Source organism: Podarcis erhardii (genome assembly GCF_964252035.2).
Source record: "Podarcis erhardii genome assembly, chromosome: 10".
Taxonomy (NCBI): domain Eukaryota; kingdom Metazoa; phylum Chordata; class Lepidosauria; order Squamata; family Lacertidae; genus Podarcis; species Podarcis erhardii.
In genome coordinates this window covers 45,920,234-45,942,289 of record NC_138500.1, presented here as the reverse complement: position 1 = coordinate 45,942,289, position 22,056 = coordinate 45,920,234, and the positions used below count along the sequence as shown (strand labels likewise).

The window sequence follows — 22,056 nt, the reverse complement described above, 5'->3', positions numbered from 1 at the left end:
CAACAAGGTCCCGTCCCCCTGCTGAAACGAGGATTGAAAGAAGCATATTTTATCCAGTATAATAGGTTGTGGTATATCTGGGGTGCCCAAAAGGAATTCTCTCATTTTCAAATGTGTCCACAAGCTCAAAAAGTTTGGTGTCTCCAGGCATAGGTGGACAAAAGGCATATTTTGCATAGAGCACTTGAGCTGTGTTCTGAGGGTTGCCTGAACATGAAATGTTTCAATGTGGGGGTTTTTTAATTCACATTTGTATGAACGCAAGTAGACCCCTCTGTGTTGAAAGAGGCACAAAAAAAAAGCCTGCAGACCTGTGCTCAAACATGGGATTCTCAGGGCTAATGGGCACTGCGGCTAAGACTTGCCTGCATGCACCTGTTCCATCCCCACATTTTAAAGTGTTCAAGTGTCTTCCTGGACATGGCAATAGTGTCTGCTGACAGCTGGGATTCTTGCAAAGATTGCTGGACTAGGTGGACCTTGTATTGATCCATCAAAACAAGAGTTTGTGCTTGGGTTTGCAGTATTTTAAGTCAAACTTCCCTTTCTGCTTTGCATTCTTTCCCAATTCAGGCCACAGCATAACATAAAGTGTCTAAAATGAGGAATAAGAGAATCGAGTTAGGTTGTAGTGTCCATAGCATGTTAACTTCCCTGATGCTGTAGTCTACCATGAATGAAAGTTGACAAGATTACTTTAAGCTCTTTCCTGTAAAACCTATGCCCACAAACTCTGTCACCACCTAAGAGATTCATAATAATAGAGTGTATTACCTGAGAGAGTAGGTGGGCCAGGAAAAGTTGATGCCGAAAGCTCCAGCTAACTTAAGCCAAATACTGTGGAATCAGCCATTGCCCCCGGTTCATTAGTCCATTTTACCCAAGGGAAAACTTTTTTAAAAAATGCTCTGTACTATAATTGAGGCTGGCCACCCCCATGCTGACGCTATGCAGGTTCTGAGTCTGGTTAGTACCTGGATGGAAGATTACTGGGAACCACATGTATACCTCCTTGGGTTCCTTAACATAAAAGGGGGGGGTGGAAGTATGGTACAATACATCCTTAAATATATTGGTACGTATCTGAGGTTTCTAGCACTGAATATCTGTTCATACCATCTCTCTAATACTACAGTATTTAATTTAGTGTCATTGTATTTACTGGGTTTTCTTAAGGAAGGTGGGGTTTTTTTTTGGGGGGGGTATATCTACTATTTTCTAATTGGAAAAGATAAATGCCTTTGTGTCAAAAGGCAAACTTTCAAGTGGGAGAACAGTACTTAAGAAAATCAGTTGTATGAGAACCCGTTTATTTAGTGAAGTAGGAGTTTTGAGCCAATCTGGATGATGCCAAATTAGAAGTTGAGAAATGAGAAGAAATTCATTCATACAAAGTGCAGATTTGTGATATTTGCCATCAGCTGGGCTCAAAGCTGATGGCTATGCCCCACCTAACACTATTGAATCAGTTTTTAACTGCACTGTTCTACTCTAATAACTTGTGTTTATGCATCAAACGCCTTCATTAGTTTTGATCAACTGTTCCAACATTGTGCAGTAGGTGGCAGCTGTGTACAAAATCACTGCTGTTCTGTTTTTAATGGGAACCTTTGGTAAAGGGGCAAAAGTTCTCTCAAGGCCCATAATAAAATGGCTTCTACAATTCAGATGCTTTAGTACCTTAAAAATTTCTTAAAGTGATGATATACTGAATTTTGGCCTCTGTTTAATGCTGATAAAAGAAAATAAAGAGCTCAAGCAACAAAACTGGGCATTCCAGAGTTCGGTTGTTAAAAAAAAGTTGCAGAGTTTAAATATTATTGAATGCACAATACGATTTAATCCTGAGGTTTATGACACAGGGTCAACTATCAGTTCTGGGGCAAATTTGCCCCCAAATTTGGCAAAAGTGCCAAAAATTATATTTAAAATAGGTATTGTGTTGGGGTGGGTGAAACCCATTGCCCTAATGGGGGGGTTGCCTTCTCCCCAATCATCAGACTGAGCATTGAATGAGTGGAAAGGGAACATTAATCACCTTTCAGCTGATCAGCATAAGTCAGCTGAGGAGATGCTGTGTGCCACTGTGTGCCTGCCTTGAGTGCTTGTGTCCTGCCTTCATGCCTGAGATTGTGGGATAGTGACATCCACTTTTGGCCACACCCATCCAAAGCAGATAATTGACCAATTATCTGGACACAGGAACCACCCACCCACAGTGTCTCTTGCCAGGATTCAAACTCAGTTTGTTGGCCTTCATCCAACTCACCACTGAGTCTAGGCACCAGTCCAGGGCTTACAAGGCATCTTTCTCATTTGGATGTTATGGAGAAACAGAACTGGGTTTTGATGTAAGTAAAAAATAATAATAATGCTCCTTTTCCCTTATGGGGTACGCAGGAGCCCATATAGAGTCCTTTTGTAGGTTCTCTATCAGTAGGAGAAAATAACAGAGACCAACCAGAGAATATTGAGAAGCAAAACAGCTAGTAAGCCTGATCTTTATTAACTGTTGCAACAGGGTGTTTCCCCACATGCAGCAGAGAGGAGGAGGACCCAGGAAAAAGGTTCCAGCCCTTATGTAGAATTTTCAAATTGCCCACCCTCAAACTAGACCACCCCCCAGAAACATCATACATACATCACAGAAGGTGTAGCCCAAGACCACCCTCCACAAACATCATACCTACATCACAGAAAAGGTGGTCTACAACAGAAATTTGAATGTTGTTGTTTTTCCTGTCTGCCAGGTTATCTGATAATGCCTTAACTGATTGCCTTTTCTGGTAGTCTGGCCATTCCTTTGAGATGGTAATTACTTAATTCCTGAGACAATGGGAAGGTTTTTTCATTTCCTCTTTCCCTGCAGAGAAACATTTGGTCAGTTTGGGAGTTAAAATGGTTTCAGGACTGTCTTCCTGTGCTGCTTCAGACATGTGGTTTATATATTTATGTATGCTTTTGCTTGGTACATTTATGAACATTTATTATATATATAAGACCTTAAAATTATTATAACAGTTTCATCAGCGTACTAATGGCACCTCACCCCAAATCTCCTAATGAATGCTCCCAACGGCTTTATATAGATGTTAAACAGCACTGGGGACAAGATGGTACCCTGTGGCACAACTGCCAGGGGACCAAAAAGCAATGAATGCTATTCTCTGAAACTGACCCTGGAGATAGAATCAAATCGCTAGGGAAACCACAAAAATATTCCTGTATGCAACATTGGCGGTGAGAATCCTAGTTGCCAAAAATTGGAAAAACGAGTCAACAAAAAAAAGAATGGCAAGAAAAATTATTTGATTACCTTGAGTTGGCTAGAATGACAGTTGCAATTAGGGATCAGTCTAAACAAAAAAAATCAAAACGAATGGGGAAAATAGAGAGATTATCTTTAAAAGCAGTGCCCTCAAATTAATACCTGGACTTGTTTTGATTAACTTTTGCAAAACAAATTAGGGTATAAAAGTCTAAAATAGAAAGAAAAGTAGGAAAAAATGAAATGAGAAGGAAACAGTTTATTAAATATTAAAGTAGACCTGTGCTGAGGGCGAAGGAAGTCAATTAGAAGAAAACAAGAAGTGAAATATGGTTATATGTTTATTATTTGTTTAGTATTTGTATCTATATTCGTATTTGCATTTTCTTTTTAAATTTATTCTTTTAGTGTTGTGTGTGTTTGTGTTGCAACAATAAAATTTATATATATATAAAAGAGAGAGGATTCAATACACTGTTCATTTCATTTTCCTACAATGGAAAATAAGAGATGCAAATGTCTCCATTCATTCTTTAAAGATGGAGAAGCAAGGGTCAAACTTAAAAAAAAAAAAAATTTCTTCATTTAAATCACATGGAGGTTTGCCAGGAAATTAGCTAATTTAGCATTACCAAAACAAAGAAGAAAAAATGTTAATACTTACGTGAATAAATTATTTTAATAGGATCTTAATTTCAATTTTAACACAGAGGCAGAGATAGTTGAGAGTTCTGAGATGTGAATTTATGCCTGGATTGGGAATAGCCTTGGGTGGAGGGAGAACTGCGGGGTCTGGTGTCCAGGAATTTTATGCAGAATTATCAGGGTGGTGGTTGAAACAAAATAAAATTTTTAAAAATTCCTTCCAGTAGCACCTTAGAGACCAACTAAGTGTTCTTTTTAAAAATCTTTGTTGTTATTTTCCAGCAATTCAGGACCTACAGTTTTGCTGCTTGGTTTTAGGACTCCGGTTGCTTCCAATATTTGTATGTTTATAGCTAAATAAAACAATAATCAGTTTATAAGTCTCTAGTCAAGTGCACTATTCTGTAAAGGAAACAAACGTAGCATTGCTACCAGACTTTTCACAGGGAAGTAGGGAATGCTCAACACTGGAGAAAAGTGTAGGATTTTTGTTTCCCTGGAGAGAAACTGTGAGCTGGTGAGCGAGCCAAGATGAAGCCAGTCATGTGATTTTGAAAACCAAGTATCTCAATAGTAAGTTCAGCAGAAAATGGATGCTTCCCAGCAGCAGTTTAATAAGGACCTTAAAAGCAAACCTAAAAGAATATGATAAAGCACTGTGAAGGAAAATCTGGGGGCTGCACACAAGGAGGTGAGAGCTTTGATCTGCTGACAGAACTTCACTACCAGATTTCACAGAGGAGAAAACGTTTGTAGATCTTAACTCTGTAAGGAGGTTATTATAGATTCATTGATAGATATCTCCCAGTTGTATTTTCTGTTTGGTAATACATTGTAATATAAGCTGTTATCATCCTTTGTAAGTGTAAAAATAGTTGCGGAGAAATATATATTGGCCAAAGAGACATCATGCACCATTGTATTAACCGTGTCATCTGAATGGTACATGCAGGGATAAAAGTACAGCATTCTCTCTCATGATAGGAAATGTTATGTAGTGAAGTTTCACCCTGGGCCAGCAGGGGGATACTGTAGATAGTTGTCACTCAGGTCTGTAGATAGTTTTCACTCAGGTCCACATCAGTTATTTTAGGCGGGAAACTCTGGGTTGTTGTTGCTACAATGTTGACAACCGGCTGCCTATAAAAGCAGGCCGGCTGAGCTGTTTGCTAGTCAGTTCTGCTCCAGCTTACAAAATAAAGAGCTGCTTTGGAGAAATCGCTGTGTCGTCTGCTATGTCAACCCACAACTTAACAGGAAATATTGCTGCTTCAGCATATATCTATTATATAGAATAGTCTCTGTTGGTTTGGTTCCACAGGATTCCTAGATGGCAATCATAAACAAATTTACCATGGAGTAACTACATTTAATCCCGTGGAATTTAGAAGTACAGTGGTACCTCGGGTTAAGTACTTAATTTGTTCTGGAGGTCTGTTCTTAACCTGAAACTGTTCTTAACTTGAAGCACCACTTTAGCTAATGGGGCCTCCTGCTGCCACCATGCCGCCGGAGCACGATTTCTGTTCTCATCCTGAAGCAAAGTTCTTAACCTGAGGTAATATTTCTGGGTTAGCGGAGTCTGTAACCTGAAGCGTATGTAACCTGAAGCATATGTAACCCAAGGTACCACTGTAACCATACTTAAGATCACATTGCTGGCTAGTTAGCAACTTTCAGATGAGAGGAACATTGTTTAAAAATATGTGGAAATTCTTTCCCAAGGAACCAATTAACCATTATGCTCAGTAAGTGATAGTGTAGTACTTTGCTGGGGACGGGGACAGGGACGAGACAGCAGCAGAGTAATAATCATCTATGAGTATTTAATTGCAGAGTTGACTTTCCCTGCTGCCTGAATTGAGATTCTTTAGCATTTATCAGAGCTCTGAATGTGGTACCTTTTTATCATATGGCATAAAAGGAATGGCTCTCTTCCCACCTGCCTGAAAGTATTCTAAAGAACATAATAATAATAATAATAATAATAATAATAATAATAATAATAATAATAATTTTATTCATACCCTGCCCATCTGGCTGGGTTTCGCCAGCCACAATGTTTGTAATAGGAGAAAAATGGTAAATTTCATGCCAGATATGGAAGGTTGCCTGCTTTCACAGTCAGTTATTTGAGTGTATTTTTGCCGTCAGAGAAAAGTGTAATGTGTGGGGTCCAGAAAAGATGCGGAGGGTGCTTATACTACTTTAAATGCAGCCCTGATTTTCATGCGCAGGAGTGCATCTCTCAGATACACGCCACAAGGGATTGTGGGAAATCATCTGGTGAGGAATGAGGCACTCCTGCAAACTAAAGGAGAACATGGGAAAGAATAAGGAACAATTTATTTAGCAGATATATTCCACAGTGTAAAAACAAGTTATGCTGCTTGACTGCTCTTTAGACTACAGGGCTGGCTACTTTCTAAAACAATATAGGTCACAGGTGAAAATATGTAGTCTATGCAGTCTAATCTCCATCACAAAAGCACCACACAATAGCTGTTCTTTCTTTTAAGAGTGCAGGGAGTGGAATAATAGGGGCATGACAGGTCAAGATTGAGATGCCTTGGGAGAAAGAGAAGCAGATGCAGGCCCCAACCATACAGACAATGATATGTGAGCAATTTAAGGCTGCAATGCAAAGCATGCTTAAAAGTACGGACCAGAACATGGCTACAATCAGGATGCAGAACAAAAGACCTAAGAAGGCTACCCTCTTGCAGGATATTTGGTTGTGGCTTTATTTATTTTTAACAAAACTACTAGAAAATTAACTCCTAAGCAAGATAGAAATAAATGATATACAGATTTTTATTTTTTAACAACAGCTAATTCCTGGTTATCCAACACTGTGCAATGAAATAGAATAATGGTCCCAGTTGTACTAAAAAATATTAAGAATCTTGTGGGTAGACTAGATACATTCCTATCAACAAATTCTGAAGTTAATTGTTTCCTAAATATGTAATTTTGGTAAATAATAAATTCACATGTCTATTTAATTTTAATAATTTTGGCATAACAAAAATTGTGCTAATATAAAAACTCTGAGCAACGTTTATCTGATATGTTGCTTTGTTATGCATGTGTTCCTGGACTCACACGTGCACAACCAGCGCTCATGGATGTTTGTATACACACTGCTGAGAGGTTTTAGGATCTTTTGCTGGAGTTAGGACGTGTGCTTGTTATGGATGTGTGCTAACCCTTACCCTTATGCCCACAAGAAGCTCACCCACAAAAGAAATAAAGAAAGCTTGGTTTATTATAGAAAATAGGCGTGACAGAAAATGCTGCTTTAGACAGCAAAGTTACAGTCTAAGCAGGTAGCAAATTACGATACATACACACCTTAATTTAAAGAGTAAAAGATTCCCTAACTATTCTAAAGGCCTTCAGAAGCATGGGCATGACACTTTTGCCATAATAAACCCACACTAGTAGAAGGAGGGGTGAGTATACCTGCCCTTAGAGCGAAGCCTAAGTATGCTGAGTCCGGGGGAGCATTGAGTAAGGGCTGCCCTGTTGGAGCTATAAGAGTCAACTAGCCTTTAAATCTAGGCTTTTAAATAACTTTTTGCCAAGGCATGCCAGTGGAAAGGGAAGAGGGTTGTGAAATAAGTGGTTGGACAGTGTTATAGAAGCGACCAACATGAATTTGATGAAACTCTGGGAGACAGTGGAAGATGCTCTGGTACATGGGGTCACAAAGAGTCGGACACGACTAATTGACTAAACAACAACAACAACAATTTCCTTAAGTCCTTTCAGAATAGTGACAAATGGTTAAAACTGGCCATCCTGTCTGCTTAACAAAAGGGTGAAAAACTTTGATAGGGAGCAATTATTTGAACCTAGGCATCTCTGTCTGTGACCTGCCTTCAAATCACCTTCATTGAGGGGATGGATCTCATTGAGGAGTTTGACTAAATTTGCGTGTGTTGATCCTTAAGTCAGATGTGTGTGAACTCAGGATATTCCTGAATGCCTTTCAGCAGGTGGATAGAGGCTTGTTTGAGGCTTGTTTGATGGTATCATGGAGGAATATAGTGTCATATTATAGTTATCTCAATCTTATGCCTATGCCATGATCTACAAAGATAAACTGTATTCTAAGTTCAGATTCACTCAGAGCTTGTAACTCAAATCTGATCATATTACTAATGCTATTTCCCAGGAGTTTTTATTCATACACTTTATGAAATAGAGTAGGGGAAAACAATGTGGCAGTTGAAAGCATATAGCTACCAAGACAACATTTAATGAACAAAAGCGTGTAATAGCACAAATTAGCTTTCACATGCCAATTGGTTTGACTTTTCTCGGAAGATTCAGGTTATATAAGCACCAGAGATCTAGCAATATGACAAAATTCAGAGAGTGCCAGAGAATTCCATAACCAGATTGTGGGACATTTCTTCATCTCCAATATTGCTTTGCTGGAATCTTTGAAAGCATAGAACAGATAACATAATACAAAATAATAATTACAGGCACAAACCAGCAGCTAAATCCAATGCATGTTTACAAAATGGCAAGTCCCACTGAATTCAGGAGACTTTCTTCCATGAATGTGTGCATAAAGTAACAGCTGTAGGAGTCCTATGTGCACTCGCTTGGGACTAGGCCCCATTAAATTCGGTAGGGCATACTTCGGAATCAACACACAAAGGATCAACTTACACATCTTATAAATATAACTGGGGCAGTTAATAGTGGTGTGCTGGGCCTGGGGGTAGCCCGAGCCACGGGGTCCAGGTCCGGTCCTGAATCCAAAGGTTCCACGAGGAGTCAGTCCAACAGGGCCAAGGCAGGACACGAAGCAGGAAACCAGGCAAGGTCAGACACAGGCTCCCAGGCAGGTTCTGGCAAACAGCAATGTTGTTCCCGCAACCTGGGGTGGGATCTGACAGGCTTTTATCTTTGTCGGGGTAAGGGCCGGTCCTGTTCCCCCAGTGACTCACCTCTCTGTCTCGCCTGAAGACGGGCACTCCTCCTGTGAGTACTCAGGTCTCTCCTTCTCTCAGACCTTAGTCTCTGCAGCTCAGGAGATGTTGGTGGGTTACTAGACCCAGAGGTCACCTCAGCCTCTCCTGACCCAACAGGTAGTGGAGCAGCTATAAGTGATTGCCCAGCTGAAGGCAACGAGGTAATCCCTGAATCTGGAGCCAGGGCAGGCTCAGGTCCCTGACTCGGCCCAGCTGGTGCTTGTTGCAGGGGAACCTGTGCAGACTGAGGCTCTTCAGAATTAGGCCCCAGACTTGGTTCAGACACTGCCTGAGGCAAAGAATCCGGTGTGGACTGAGATTCTTCTGGTTCTGAGCCCGAGCCCGAGTCCCAGGCCATCACAAGTGGTAAAATTGGAAATAAATTTGGATAGTAATTCAGATGAAATTCAGTATTTGGAGAGTAATTCAGATGAAATTCAGTATTAGTTTGAATAGTAAGTTAATAATCCATTTTGGTGAAATTCAGTATTAACTGTGCTTAGTTTTGCTCACTGTGCACATTGTGCCAGTATGACTATTTTCAAAATTATGTCATTTTGTTTTATTTAAAATAGTCATATCCTGCCTTTCTATCAATGAATCTCCAGGTGATTTACCATACGTGACTTTAAATCAGTCCATCAATAAGCATCAAATATAAAACACAGAGTAACAGATCAACCACAACGGATAAAAATTAAGCTCCAAATTATTATTTTAAAGTCATGGAAAGTGAGCAGGGAGCCTCTTTGGGGTGAGCATAGACACTGCTATTTCTTCAGAGGAGTAGGTGGAATCAGCAGGGCCTCCGTTGCTTGACATAGTGCCTGAACAGGTTCATATGGAAGCAGTAAAGCAGGAACATAGGAGAGCAATGTCACAGCATTAGCGATAACCATCTGCTGACATGGTATTTACCAATGTTGTATACTTGGGGGGCTGGGGGATTGCTCCGGCTTGGCACATGATCCCTTGGGCTAGGCTCAGGCAGTGACTGACCCAAGGTCACCTAGCAAACTTGATGGCTCATCAGAGATGGGAATCCAGGACTTCCTAGCCAAAGTCCAGCCTGCTTACTGCTGTACCAGTCACTGGCAATTCACTACTATATGTCTGCCAGTTGATTCTAATAAAATGGGTACTAGCCAATGGGTATTTATTGATAAAATGGGTATTATCCATGCTCTGTGGTATGATGAACATACACACATACAATATCATACACACCGTATGTACGCATTTGTTCATGAACCATTCTTTACATTATCTTTACATTATCTTTGGAGTGTGTAGCTATGGGAACAATGATGATGAGCTCCTACATGTCAAAATTTATCTCTAGGTATGGCAGCAGGAAGCCTTTAAGGTTATTAGCCCCATACCATTTAGGGCAGGTATGTCCAAAGTCTGTTTCAGGGGCCTAATCCGGCCCACTGGTCAGTTTAATCCGGCCCCTGCGGCAGTTTATTTCCTGGGGTAAAATCCTAAAAAAAAAAAACCTCAACAACTTCATTCTAAAAGAAGCTCAGCAACTTTGGTTGGCCCTTTGGTAGCCTCTTCACTTCATCAAATCTGGCCCTCTTTGAAAAAAGTTTGGACACCACTAGGGTGTTAAAGGTAAGACTAGGGTAAACATATTGATAATCTGTGTTAAATCAGCAGGGAGGATATATGATCAGAATACCTCACACCAGCATTTATCTGGCGTTAAGAGTATATTGTAGCATCTCAAAGGTTAACAGATGTTCCTGCACAATCTTATATTGGAAGCAAGCCCCACTGAGTTGGAGGGAATTTTGTCCCTTGGAAGTTTAAGAATTGCAGTCTTATTGGTGGGTTTTTTTTCTGCCTAGAACCAATTTCATCAGATGCAAAATAACTGCTGTGGCTGAAATTATCTCTTGAGTTTCCAGTGGTTTTTGTTTATTATTCTTGTTGTAGTAAAATCTAAGGTAAAAATGCAGCCTCCCATTTCTTCCTAAGCACTGACCCCCATGCCCTTGGAGAGAAGGGATTCTGCAAAGATCAACCACAGAAACCAGTACACTTGTATGTAAACTGCTTTATCAATTGTGACCCTAACAGTGCAACCCTATGCATGGCAGCTCAAAAGAAGAAGAAAAAAGAAGAAATCAATAGTGGTAGTAAGTCTTACAGCAAAACCAACTGAGAGCCGTGTGGAACGTAAAAAGACCAACGCATTTATTATGCCATAAACTTACGTGGACTCAAAACCACGATATAACAAAACTCGCTAGCTAGGCTCTTTTAAGGAGCCGCGCAGGACTCTTGACTGAATTCCCTCAGCAAAGGGAGAATTGCATAGGAATGCAGCCCGAGCGTATTTATTCAGGAGGCGATTTCGTTGACATGCAAATCAGGGGATAACCGTCGCGCTCACAGTGACCCCCCCCCGCCCTGAAAAAAGCGCTCCTCCCTTTCCTGGTGCTGTGATTTCCAGGAGCTTGCAAAACGCCTTCCACCCCCCCCCCCATCCCCAAAGCAGGCGTTGCATAGCAACGGCGAAAGGTGGCGCCCTCGAAGGCGAGGCCTAGGCGGTCTGTGGGTGGCGGTTGCTGCCGCCGCCGCCAAGCTCCTCTCTTCTTCCCCCTTCCCTCTCCCGCTGGGCAGGGCGAGGAGCCCCACACCGAGGGAGACCGGCGCTCTCCCCCCGCCCCTCCGCTCGCCCTCTTTCTCCCTTCAGCCCTGCTGTTCCTTTGCTCCGGAAGGAGTTGCCCGCTTGGCCTAGGAAGTTGTCCTGGGCAGAGTCCGGCCCAGAGCGAGGCCTGTGGCTGCCGCTCTCGGGAAACGGCAGCTCTCGGGGTTGGAGACCAGGCAGCGAAGGACTCCTCCGGGCTGCTCCCTTCGGCCACCCGGAGGTGCCTTGGCCTCATGAAGAAGGTAAGCGCCGAAATCTGCCTTGGCGGCGGCAGCTCCCCCCCCCCCCGCCATTGCCCCGGGCCGGGCGCCTCCATTGCGGGGAGCTCCCTCCGCTCTCTCCGCTCGCTTCCTCGGCCTGGCTTGGCGGGCTGAGGGGGCCGCTTTCTTTTTTCGGCGGCGGGGGGCGGCAGAATGGGAAGGCGGGCTGTGTGTGTGTGTCTCTTTCCTCTCCCCCCCCAACCCCCCCCCCCGCCCATTCCCCCTCAGTGGTTAGGAGGAGAACCCGAGGGAGAGAAGCGGGAAGGCGGCGGCGGTTCTTGCAGACACCGGGACAAGGCTCGGGAGAGGGGGCAGAGGGGTGGGAAGGGCGGCGGGTGCCGGAGGGAGGGAGGGAGTGTGTGTGTGTGTGTGTGTGTGTGTGTGTCTGCTTGGTGTGCAGAACGTGAAGCGCTTCTGGTGGGGTGAGTAAGTGGCGGCGGCGGACTGGTGTGAACAGTCTGCCGCCCTGACTGCGGTTTAAGGCTGGGCACCTCCCGGGCCTCGGATGGTCCTGTAATCACCCGGGGTGATTTGCCTTGGAGGCTGCGACCGTCGAGGTGTGTTGACGCCAAGCGTTTCTTTCCCAGGTGTAGGTCTCAGGGGTCGTCTAGCGTCTTTCTCCTCCTGGTTTTTTTGGTTATGAGGCAGTTTGTCCCTGGATCCTACCTAGCTAGGGGTGGAGAATAACCTCCATAGACCATTTACTCCTTCCCGTTTGTCCGTGGTTAAAGTTGCTTATGTGTGTTTTGGCTGTAGAAAGGCAGTGAGTGCATGTATATTGTTTTCACCTGGAAAAAAACTTAACCTGCCTTTTCATGGCAAAACTTACGCAGAAGTAGAACTGCATTCTTCCAGAATGTTGTCACTTGCATAAAATATAGCAGTGCCTTCACATATTAGCTAGTTACCATCTAGAGATTTTTTTTGGGGGGGGGTGTCCCCTGCGCCCCGCTGTGCATGAAAAACTTATGGGACAAAATGAATACCAATTGAATCTGAATTTTGTTTTGAGAATATAGGCCTTTTTTCATCTCAGCTAATGTATAGTGTTAGGAGAAGAACATGGATTGAGGGAAGCAGATTTAAGTGTCCATACAAAGACTTTATTCTGAAAACCAAAAGGAGATGAGGACAAAAAATGATCCCTGGTGTTGGCAGTATTTTGTTCTGCGCCAGCAAATAGACGATCATTGGGAACATAGATCAGGCATCCCCAACCTGTAGCCCTCCAGATGTTTTGGCCTACAACTCCCATGATCCCTAGCTAACAGGACCAGTGGTCAGGGATGATGGAAATTGTAGTCCAAAACATCTGGAGGGCAGAAAGTTGGGGATGCCTGACATAGATGCTGGGCTTGTGGTGGATGTGCAGACAACAGGGTGACTTGCCTGTCTTGAATGAAGGTTGCAGATGATGTCTGTTGCCTAGATAGTCTGGTAGATAGGATTGGGGGGGGGGTCAGTTGTCATGGTGCATGTTGGCACCAGTGACATGGAGAAATGTGGTTGAGAGTTCCTGGAAATAAAATTTAGATTGCTAGGTAGGGTGTTGAAAGCCAGGACGTTCGAAGTAGATTCTTGTGAAATGCTGCTGATTCCATGTGCAGGGCCAACTAGACAGGCACAAAGATTGACAAGTATTGTGTGATGTCTCCCACCTGTGCTTGGTCACATATGCAGAGTCTGTCATATGAAACCTTATTGTAGCGGCCATCTGAGCACCATAAAGGCATTTCTTAAGGCAGTAGGCACAAGTTCAAATGCAATCAAATAGCATGCTCTTAAACACTAAATAGCAGGATACCATCTATGGAGGTGGTTCAATCTTTTAATGAGAAATGATTCAAAGCTGTGCTAAAGGAAGATAAGGAAGTTGTGGAGAAGCTGAATGAATTTTATTTGCATCTTGTCTTCACAGCATAAGATGGTTTGGCAGGTCCCTGTAAAGGAAAGGGAGTCTGAGGAACAGTGGCAAATAGCAGTGCAATGAGACAAAGTTCTTATTGACAAAAATAAAAACTTACAAATCACTGCGTCTGGATGGCATCTACTTGTAAGTTCTTAAAGAACTCAAATGTTCTCAACCTTGGGATTGTAGTGGATGACTACATGCAGATGTATGTGGACTTAATGTGCAGTAGCTGTAGAAAGTGCAAATTCCATGCTAGGGTTCATTAGGAAGGGCACTGAAAATTGATAACATAATGCCATTATACATATCTTTGGTGTGGTCACACTTTGCATACTGTGTACAGATCTGATTGCCTCACCTCAAAAAGCTATGACAGAACTGGGAAAGGTTCAGAAGAGGGCAGCCAAAATGATCCAGGGGATGGAGCAACTCCCATATGAGGATAGGTTACAATATTTCAGGAATTTTAGTTTAGAAAAAAGATGAGTCAGAGGGGACATGATAGACATTTAATTGCAGGGGGTTAGACAAAATACCCTCAAAGTCTCTTCCAACACTACAACTCTCAGATTCTATGAAAATCATGCACTGTGTGGAGAAAAATAGACAGAGAAAATATTAGAACTCATGGAGATCCAATGAAGATTCAGGTTGGTAGATTCAGGACAGACAAAAGAAAGTACTTCTTCACACAGTGCTTAGTCAAACTATGGAATTTGCTTCCACAAAAGGATACTGATGGCCACCAACTTGGATGGCTTTGAAAGAGGATTAGATTAATACATGGAGGATAAGGCTATCAGTGGCTATTAGCCATGATGGCTATGTTCTGCCGCCACTGTTATAGGCAATGTGCCTCAGAATGCCAGTTCCTGGGAATTGCTAGTGAAAAAAGTGCTGTTGAGCTCAGGTTCTGCTTGCAGGTGTCCCATGGGCAATTGGTTGGCCAGTCTGAGGACAGGATGCTGGGCTAGGGCCTCTGGTCTGATCCTGTAGGACTCTTGTGTTCTTATGTACAGAGGGTACAGAAAGCACCCATGTTCCTTAACTGTTGAACTCTTATTTCTAAAGTAAATTGATCTTATTTTTAATTAACTGCCTGCGTTACTTAAATACGCACTTTTTCTAAAGTTGATTTAAAAAAATTGAGGCTGGTTACAATTTTTTAAAGTAAGTTTTTCAGATGACTTCTGTTTTGAGAATGACAGTGTTATTTTTTTTTTTTTAAAAAAAGGCAAGGCCAGGGGTGGGGCATAATCCAAGTGATAATCACTAAAATCTTGGAATGCTGAATGAACATCTGGCAGTGTACAACTTGTACAACCAGGTCAATGCAAGTTTATGCTGATACACATTACACACCTGTAGAAAGGTTATTTTCATATGTAATATGATTAACTAATCAAAGAGGTAAGATCTTGTAAATTGTTTGTGTTGAAGGCTAATCCAATGTTAATGTAGTCTTCAGTTTCCTAAATTGGACTCAATTAGCTTTTTAAATATGTATTATTATTATTATTATTATTATTATTTGTTTTTAGTTGTTGTAAAGGTATAAATATACTCATGTGTATTTGGAATTACATGTTTACATTAATAAAAATTAATGAATGATAGCATGGGGGAAAATAACATGATGGATATATGTTTGTGTTTTAAATTTTTCTCATCTAAAGCATTTTTACTTCATAGCCAATACTGTATAATATTTTATGTACATAATTTTAATTACTAAAAATGTGTGTTTTGCCTAGCTCTGTTGCTGGGAAAGTCTTTGCCCCAAACTTGACACAACCAATTGGGTTGCATCCTGTGCAGCATTTGGTAAAGGATGCTAGCATAAGGGGAATTCCCCATCTCCTGTGGCTCCTTCAACCCCTTCACCCATCAGAAGCTTCTCCTGAGGGTCAGTAGATCTTTAGGTAAGACCTAGGATGTGGGGTAGGGTATCTCCACCATATTGTCCTTGTTCATCCTTCCTGCTTCAGCCCTCTGTGCCATCTTCCCAGTCTTTTCTTGAGAATGCCTCAACATTTGATAGGTGCTTTTCAATGGATTGCGGTGGAGGTGCAGTGATGGACTCTCTTTGTGTGAGCTTCGTTGAGTCATTGTTGCATTGAATACAATCCTGTTTTTCCTGGGTGGAGCTTAAATCCTTATTCCAGGGAGCTATGAGGGTGCTGTGTTGTATTTATTATTCCTTCCCTTTAAGTGTCATAAATTAGTACTTGTGAGAAGGGTAACTCCATTTGAGCTCCTATCTTTTGGGCTGCGTGGGAACTTGCAATAGCAGGATCTATGCTGCCTGTGTGCTGTTGGTGCTATGGCGTCATATTGCGTTTGGTGGTGCAGGGTGTGTATGCCTCATTGTGAGTTCATTGGTTGCCTTTATGGGTGGCATGTTGGTGTTGTCAGCAGAGTCCCTGAGTGGTGGATGCTGTTTACAGGAACTCTGCATCTTTAAGGTCCCCCCCGCCCCCCGGCTGTATATTTCCCCCTCTATTCCTGGGATGAGCATGCATTGAACAAGTCAGCTGCTCTACTAGCATAGAGGTTGTCATATCTTTGGTCCCACTCAGTGTAATGTGAGAATAGTATTACTCTGCACATGTGACATTAAGTGCATGAATTATTCTTGTTACTTCTCTTTAACAATGCCTAAAGACTTCAAATGGAATGGATCCCCCCCCCCCATTTCTATGGGGCATCTAATGCCATGGAATATTTATTGACTTTGAGTCAGTAAAGACAGAGATGTCATTCAGTGATCTCTTGCCAACTTCAGAGATGGAAGAAGAAATATCAGAGGGTAGAAATATTAGGGCAAGAGAAAAATTGGCTCTTCTTTCTAAGAAATGTCAAATTGAGTATGTAAAAAATGTTTAAAGAAAAATTATCTAGTGTTTGCTGCATTACTTTAATGGCCATATCTGCCATTTGCAGCTGTGGCAAGCTGTTTGTTTAGCGGTGCAGGAAAGTGAAACAGATTGGATTGCAGAGAATTTATTTTTCATACCTGTCTAATTGCAAACACTCTGAACTGTGTGTTTGCAACTAGCAAACATTTTTTACCATCCATTGAATGCTTTCATTTATTAATTTTAAAAATATGCTGCTGGGTGGGAGAGAAAAAGCTCCTACATCACTAGTAGTGATGCCAGATTGGGGGGGGGAAAGCATGCTTAGGCAGCTGGATGGGTCATTCCTTGAGAAGGTGGTGTGTGAGCCTGTCAAAGCTACTTAAGGAACATCAGTTTTTATTACTTGTGAAAATGTTAGTCATATAATTGTATTTTATATTATCGGGGCTCCACCGTTTTTGGCTGGCTTTGGATGCAAAGTCAAAAAAATGTAAAATCCTTCCATTGCTGTTGTTTGGCCAACAGCAGCCAAATAACCTTTCTACCTCCCCTTCTGTAAGGTCTGGAGCTTGATGTTTTGGCCACTGTGTGACTGAGTTGCTCTGGCTCCAGTTCTTTCACCTAATGTTGAAGCTCTGAGCAGGCTGAGATCATTGCCCACCACTACCACTCCGAGGTTGGGAGAAAGGTGGCCAAATAGCATCATAAATGGTGAGCATAGAAAGTAGAAATGTGTGGGTCTGCATTGGAGCTTTTCATACGCTGATTCCAGAATGGTAGCCAAGTGTAATCCTAAATTGGCAAGCACACATATAAATGGGGGAAGGTGGATATAGAGGAGTGAATTCAGAGGATGATGGGATCAGGAAGAATAGAAAATGGTGATGTCCTCAAAGGAAAAATAGTTACCCTGTCTAGTTAACCAGGCATTACTGGTGAGTTTGTAAGTTTATTAACAAATATAGTGTGATAACAAATCATAATCTCAGTTCAAGCCGAAACTGATGAAATTGAATTGCCTGATGAGTTGCAATTTGGTGGTTTCACATTGCAGTCTTCCTTTTTCTTTTAATTCAATATGGCCACCTTAAGGTCAGTTTCAGAGTGTCCTGGTAGGTTGAAATGTTCACTTACTGGTTTTTGGATATTTCCATTTCTGATGTCAGATTGTGTCTGTTTATTTTTCTGCATAAAGAGGGAATGCAGCAGGGCATTGGAAGATACACCAGTGATTAACATAATGTGATTGACATTCTCATTGCCTGAGTACATGTGGGGACAAAGTTGGCATCTCAGTTTGTTGCCAAATTTGGTCCCTTTATTTGTGTGTCTGTTATGTGGCAAGTAGGTTTTTTAGGCTGGCTTGGTGGTCTGGCTGTAATCAAGTACAGGTTTGCCATCCAAATCTTTGAGAGGGATGTGTCATTTTGCAGGATAGGTGGTAGATTATTGACACATTTTAGTGGTTTAGCTGGGAGCAGTAGGTTAGAACTACTGAGGTTCTGTATTTTTTCTTCTTCTTTGGCTGTGCAGTAGTAGATTATTGCTGGGTCCCATCTGGCCTTGTAGATCTGCTTTCTCACTTCATTTGATAGGTCTAAACTGTAAGCTATCAGAGTCTGTCTCATGAATCTGAGCAGATGGAGTTGTATCATACATACAGCTCGGTTGTAGACAATAGATTTTGTGTTAACGTTCTTGATGGAAGATGGAAGCAGAAGAGTATGTGTGGTTGCGAATAAGTTTCAATTGTAATGTATTGCTTATATGTCTGTTATGTAGTTGCAAAGTAACATCCAGAAACCTGTTGTATAGAATGATCTTAGCTCAGATTTTTTGTGAGGTGAAAGTTTTTGAAGTCATAGTGGATGTTTCAAGGTATATGTTTACAATTTGCCGATACCTACTACCTAAGATTTTCAGATCCTTGTTTTGAGGGACTTCTCCAAGCTAGAGTAGAAATTTGGACTGTACTCACTCTTCTCTTTCCCATTTTTAAATAGGATATTTACAGAGAAGGGCAATTTTCTTAATCAGTTTTCTTAATTATTGACATGTTTAGATTACGGTAACTGATCTGTTAGTTACTAGATCATGCTAATCTGTAACAAGTTAAAAACATGCTGCAGTGATTTTTTAAAAATAAAAACAACAACCTTAGTTTAGTGGCAGGTAGCTGCATTTATCTTGCAAAAGTCAAAGCCCATAGTCATGTTTATTGCTCACTTTTCTCATGGAATTATAACATTTACTTACTACCCTTTTTCCTGCTGTGACTTCAGCTTAATTGTTTATTTTTAATAACATCTATAACAGCTTTGTTACAATAATCCTTTCTTGGCTTATTGTTGTGATTAACCTGAGAATTACTCACCTAGTCACAGCCTGGGTGGTGGCATATTTATACTGCTGGAATTCAGATGATTAAGACACAAGTTCAAATTCCTGCTTAACCAAGAGACTTAATGAGTGACTGACCTGCCTTACTTTCTCTCAGTTTACATTACATGTTAGGATAGTAGTGGGAATAAAATGGTGGTGAGAGGACAACTGGAAAGTCAGGATAAAAATAATCATACCAATACTCACAAACACACAATAGAGAACATACAAAAAAATCTGAGCCGGGTGCTCTTAGGCAAAAGCAAAGGAAAATGAGCCTGCAATCGACTGCAGCCTCCCAGGGATCGACCAGTCGATCCCGATTGACCTGTTGGACATCCCTGTTCTAGTAGATCCCGCTATGTAGACATGGGGTTCTCTTCTGAGTAAGCATGTTTTAGGATGGAAGTCCTTGGATTATATAATCTTTTTTAAAAAATAAATATTTCACTTTTAACCAACTACTTAAATAAATGTGTGTGATTCATCAGGGTTGTGTTTTGCTTTTCCATCACAAATATGTACAAATGCTAGTCACTGAAAATGTCAAAACTTGGATTTAATCCAAGAGCTGAAAATAGTGTTAGCTTTTATGCACTGAAAAATATCAAGCTTTCCTAGTGGGGAGGGATAAATAAGAGACTGTATTTGAGCAACTAAGCACTTAGGTTCATCTGTGCCAAATGTTTTTCCAAAGTAGGTTGTATACTACACCAATTAAAAAGATGTAGTCGCAAGTGGTTTTAGGTTTGTTTGACTTGTTCCTAGGAGGAGAAAAAACTAAACCATGGAAAAACCTAAACAATAAGGTCTGAGTAGGGAACAATAGCCTGCTCTCAGTGTGAATATTATTGGAATAATATGCATGGACTTCATTAATTGCCTGTTTAAATGTCCTTATTTGAGTCAGTTCCAAACATGTTTTGAGGAATCTTAGCTGAGAGTGGGCTGTTCAAGGGACCATACTGTTTGTTTATGTAGTTATTTATTTTGACAAAGTCCATCTGAGGTTACACTCCTAAATACTTCAGAAGTTTTATGTAACAAAATAAAAGCTTTGTTTTTAAAGTTTTTGTTTAAAGTGTTTTAAAGTTTTTATTTATACTCTGCATTTTATTTTCCAAACAGAAACCCAGAGCAACTTGGAACACCTCTTGCAGAGCTATTTTGTTTTTCTGGTATTCTGTGTCAGCTGATGGGTAGTTAATTTTTGATAATGAATTTTGCCATTCTCAAAGAATATTTTGAAGAAAAAAAATACCAACCCATTGAATAAATTTTTTTGGGGGGGGGGAGTGGGAATGGGAGAAGAGAACAATATTGCAAGAGGACAATATTTTTCCAGCTCGGGACTGAAATATTGACAGTCCAGTGATGCTTAGCTAACTTTATTGGCTTTATTGTGTTGTATTTCAATAAGGGTGAGGTTTGCTTAAATTAAATTGTTGTGACCTGCCCTGGCACATCATGGTGAAGGGTGGGTAAGAAATCATATAAAGAATAATAGTATTAACTAGTAATAATTAATGTAACCATTTCCAATTTTGACAGCAGTACCACAACAAATAGTCTGGTTGGCACTGAATGATGATGGCTAGAACTATTGTTTTGCCCTCTAAGCTTCTCTACTTAAGATTCATTTGGTCAAATCTGTTCCATTATCCCTTTTTCCAGCCCATTCTGCAACTCTTGATCATTGGCCCTGATAATTCTGAATATATTTCAGACAGCAAAACAAGACCTTTTTATTTCAGTAAGTGGAAGATATGCGAAATATCCAATGAAATGCTTCCATTAGTGTAGGGACTTTTGGCTATGCAGTGGAACTTCTTCTCCCTGTACATCCCCTAAATATGTTATTGGGGTTCTTCCAACCCTCTGGAGCAGATTTGGGGAGAGTGTGGCAGGCACATGGGGAGATGAAAGGGGAAGGAAGTTCTTGTGGTAACAGAACTACTTGGATACTGCCCTCTGTCTTTTAAGCCCCCCACCAATTGAAATTTAACTTGGGGAGGAGAGGGACTATGCTTTTTAATTCAAAATGAATAATCTGTAAAAAGGTAAAGGACCCCTGACAGTTAAGTCCAGTTGCAGACGACTCTGGGGTTGCGGTGCTCATCTTGCTTTACAGGCCGAGGGAGCCAGCATTTGTCTGCAGACAGTTTTTCTGGGTCATGTGGCCAGCATGACTAAGCCACTTCTGGTGCAATGGAACACCGAAACCAGATCAGCACATGGAAATGCCGTTTACCTTCCTGCCGGAGCAGTACCTATTTATCTACTTGCATTTTTTTGTGTGCTTTCGAACTGCTAGGTTGGCAGGAGCAGGTATTGAGCAACGGGAGCTCACCCCGTTGCAGGGATTCGAACTGCCGACCTTCTGATCGGCAAGCCTAATATGTAAATGTCTAAGCTAGTTTGAATAGCATGTTCTCAAAAGGGTTTGCAGAGGATGATGATTTTGACTTTGCCATGGTTTCCTACAAAACAGATACTGTACATTACATTAATATGAAAAATCTCAATGAGAGAGAAGTTTATCAACCTTCACAGTAACTACACAGCTCTTTGTCTTCTTCATGTCAATGTATTCACAGTCCTGAGAATCTCATCTTTAAAAAGACTCTTCCTCCTACTCCTGATTTTAGAGATATCTGAACACTTGCAGATGCTGCTTGTGACAAGCTACGTTGCTCCTAAATGGGCTAGGTGGGTGAGCTTGTGTGACACGCAAAGTTACTTATTCCTGTTTTGCACAATTGTTAGCACCCTTGCTCTTAACACCATCTCCTTATCATGAAAGATGTGTAGCGCAGATAAAAAAATCGCAAACCATAAATTTGTAGAAGTAATGCAGAATAGGAGTTTAGCAAATTACACACATCCAGGAGAAGTGCAACATTAAGAGTGAATGCCTAGATCATTTTTTTCTTGGTGTGGAGATTCTATTTTTTTTAAAGTGCATAGTTCGTAATTGTCTTCACTGTATGTAACCTAAGAGTACTGTTTGTACAAAACAAATTGTTTCTTGCATGTCTGTTACAGAGTTAACCTTTTGCACACCTGGCATGACCAGTG

At 41.3% G+C, this 22,056-nt stretch overlaps 1 protein-coding gene across 1 annotated transcript in view; it reads left to right on the top strand.

Moving 5' to 3' along the window:
* Positions 1 to 9,180: 9,180 nt before the first annotated feature.
* Positions 9,181 to 22,056, top strand: part of FRS2 (fibroblast growth factor receptor substrate 2) — a 32,574-nt gene continuing 19,698 nt past the window's right edge. Inside the window, exons 1-2 of the mRNA XM_081878541.1 lie at positions 9,181 to 9,270; positions 11,054 to 11,805. The gene's annotated coding sequence lies outside the window, so the exon portion shown is untranslated. The remainder of the gene's footprint in view (positions 9,271 to 11,053; positions 11,806 to 22,056) is intronic.